The sequence below is a fragment of the Jaculus jaculus genome, chromosome 1 (genome assembly GCF_020740685.1).
Source record: "Jaculus jaculus isolate mJacJac1 chromosome 1, mJacJac1.mat.Y.cur, whole genome shotgun sequence".
Lineage (NCBI taxonomy): Eukaryota > Metazoa > Chordata > Mammalia > Rodentia > Dipodidae > Jaculus > Jaculus jaculus.
This window is the reverse complement of record NC_059102.1, coordinates 49,228,841-49,232,535: the sequence shown is the minus strand read 5'-3', so window position 1 is coordinate 49,232,535 and position 3,695 is coordinate 49,228,841. Positions and strand designations below refer to the sequence as shown.

Sequence of the window (3,695 nt, the reverse complement as noted above, 5' to 3'; positions counted from 1 at the left end):
CTGAGGCATGTAGGACAAGTTTGTTCTCACGTCTCCAGCCTTTGTTGATTGAGCCTTTGTTGTCACCAGCATAACCTAGCAATTAATAGACTCTTCCCTGACTCAATTCCCCACTGGTTCACTGGTACTTCCTGGGACTAACTCTCAGATAGACTGCATTTAAATCTCATCTGACAAGCTTCCAAACATACAGTGCCACAGTACTGTGTTGGACAATGAACAGATGCTCTTTAAACATTATTGAACTGAATTTAATGCTCTTCACCAATGAAAAGGAAAACAAAATGAAAAACCATATTACTCTGTGATAGTATTCTATTTGTTCATAGTTTGTTCCAGAAGCCAAGATAAAGAAATAACACTCTGTTTGTGAGTCAAGGATAAGTACTTAAAGTATGTGTTCTACAAAATGTGTGTTGAAAGATGAAGACAAGTTTTCCAAGGAAAAGAGATATGAAAAGCATTCTGGGAAATAAGAGTAATACATAAAAAGGTATGGATCTATGGAAAGTGTATGATATTGTCGATATGACAAGATGTTGTCTACAAACAGCTGGGCTCAAGATAGTAAAACTCCAGAGAAATTGCATTGAATGTGATAAAAGATGTGAACTTGTCTCAAACTGCCTAATATAAAGTATATCCCCAACAATTGTTGATTAATTTTGCTTTATTTTATACATCACTAGTGGGCAACATTTTTCTGGTGATAACAGTCACTAACAGCATGAACAAGCAGGGGATCATACAAGCTACAGAATTAACCAGCAAGGTAAGAAGTACATGCGTGGGCAATAGTGGCACACAGGCTATGGGGTAATCAGCTGCTTTCCATTTGGATATGAGACCACAGTCACAGTGAATTGACACCTGGCACTGAAAATCAAGTGAGAATCCTATGGATAGGAAGGTCATAGACTTTATAGAGAAGCTCGCACTGTTCTTTGGCTTCGAAGAGAAGGTATGCCTATCCAAAAATCTGAAAGCACTATGTTTACCCCCTTTGATCCATGCTACTCTCTTATCTGGAGAATCTGCATTCTTTTACAAGTGGCAGCAAATACCAGGGAGAACCAAGATCTATAAATATGACAAAAAAAAAAAATAGCTGACTGTCCAACACAAGCAAGTCATCACTGGCATACCTACTAGAGCCCAGGAGACATTACAGAGGAAGTGGCAAGTTAAACTCAAATGTTGCTGTCATTGCTAGCCTACCAATGTCCTCCAGAGAGATGCTGATAGACACTGAGGAGACTCAAAATTCAAAGAAGAAATTCAGAGGATGCAGAGAGCTCAACACTAAAGGAAACTTATAATATGCCCACCAAGGCCCAGAGAACATTGCAGAAGAGAGGGAAGAAAGATGTAATAGCCACAGGGTGGGAAGGTGTATCCTGAGACATTGTCCCTCTCACTGAAACTGACGGATACATCCATGACCCCCACAGTGAATATCAACAATGCCACTGAGGCAGGCCCTCAAGAGAATGGGAACAAGAGAGAGGGAATATGATTATAACCTGGTAAGAATATGACCAACATTCAGTATGTTCATACTGTAAAATTCATAATAATTATTTTAAAAAATGTTCATGTTCATGTCTACATGTTTCCAACAAACCTAGCAAAATTATCTCAAGTTCAAACTAGGAAAGACTAAAACAATCAGATGTAAAATATTTTTTAGACTCAATTTGGTTTGCCACATGTTCCAATCTTTTGAATTTGAACTTCTGTTCCAAATATCCATACCATATACAACAATGCAGAATGTAGGGTGACCAACCTTTCCAGTGACCCATGACATTTAATATAAAAATCAAGACAGGGCTGGAGAGATGGCCTGGGAAGCCAAAGGACCCAGGTTCAATTCCCCAGGACCCATGTAGGCCAGAAGCACAAAGTGGCACATGCATCTGGAGTATATTTATAGCAGCTGAAGGCCCAGGCATGCCTATTCTCTCTCTCTCTGACACTCACTCACTCACTCTCTCTCTCTCGATCTCTGAAATAAATAAAAATAAATTAAAAATTCATAAACAGGCGCGCAGCCTCCAACACTAATTTCTTCGCGCACCGGAAGAAGGAGAGCCTCTTTCCGTTCCCAGCATAGCCATGGCTCGTGGTCCCAAGAAGCACCTGAAGAGAGTAGCAGCTCCAAAACATTGGATGCTGGATAAATTGACTGGCGTATTTGCTCCTCGTCCATCCACTGGGCCCCACAAACTGAGAGAATGTCTGCCTCTGATCATTTTCTTTTCTTTTCTTTTTAAATTTTTATTAACATTTTATTAACATAAAATATATCCCATGGTAATTCCCTCCCTCCCCACCCCCACACTTTCCCATTTGAAATTCCATTCTCCATCATATTACCTCCCCATTACAATCATTGTAATTACATATATACAATATCAACCTATTAAGTATCCTCTTCTCTTCCTTTTGATCATTTTCTTAAGGAACAGACTTAAGTATGCCCTAACCGGAGATGAAGTAAAGAAAATTTGCATACAGCGCTTCATTAAGATTGACGGCAAAGTCAGGACTGACATAACCTACCCAGCTGGGTTTATGGATGTCATCAGCATTGACAAGACTAGAGAGAATTTTCGTCTGATTTATGATACAAAGGGTCGCTTTGCTGTTCATCGTATTACTCCTGAGGAAGCCAAGTATAAGTTGTGCAAAGTGAGAAAAAACATTGTGGGCACAAAAGGAATCCCTCATGGGTGACCCATGATGCTCATACAATTCGCTACCCTGATCCCCTCATTAAAGTGAATGACACCATTCAGATTGATTTGGAAACTGGCAAGATAACTGAATTCATCAAGTTTGACACTGGTAACCTTTGTATGGTGACTGGAGGTGCTAACTTGGGGAGAATTGGTGTGATCACTAACAGAAAAAGACATCCTGGCTCTTTTGATGTGGTTCATGTGAAAGATGCCAATGGCAACAGCTTTGCGACCTGGCTTTCCAACATCTTTGTTATTGGCAAAGGCAACAAAGCATGGATTTCTCTTCCCAGAGGTAAAGGAATCCGCCTCACCATTGCTGAAGAGAGAGACAAGAGGCTAGCAGCTAAACAGAGCAGTGGGTGAAATGGTCTCTAGGAGACATGTGGAGATGCCTGCAGTCTTTTAACATCTCTGGGTGACATGCTGGATAGGCGTTTTTACTTCAAATTAAACAGCATAATTACTCTTAAAAAAAAATCATAAACATCAAGACAATCCTTGCCCTGTTAATCACACTAAATGTTTACTGCTCACTGAGGGAAATGCAAACAGTCACAATAGTAACATGGCCACAAACAAAGCTTATGTAGAAGGTTTCCTGGAAGCTGAGCCTACTTAGCTTAATTCCATAGTGGAGAACTTGGCAGACTTATAGTGAAAAGCTTGGAAGAATAACAGGGTTTCCTGTTTTTGTTTTGTTTTTTTTCTTCCTGTTTCCTATTAAGGCATCCCCAAGTTCTAAATGCTTCCCTGACTTCTATTTCCAGTGACACCTAAAATCCAACTGCAATTTTATCACTTCAGTTACATAAAATACACCTTTTTAGGTAGCCTGGAAGTATATCTCAGTGATATACCTCCAGCACTGCATGGACCAATAAGCAAAATGTACAAACCATACTCACATAACACATTAAGCATTGGTTATTGTTATTGTTAAATTAGGGC

At 39.7% G+C, this 3,695-nt stretch overlaps 1 pseudogene; it reads left to right on the top strand.

Annotated features, from left to right (window-relative positions):
• The first annotated feature begins 2,096 nt into the window (after positions 1–2,096).
• Positions 2,097–3,224, top strand: LOC101598751 (annotated as a pseudogene).
• Positions 3,225–3,695: the final 471 nt, after the last annotated feature.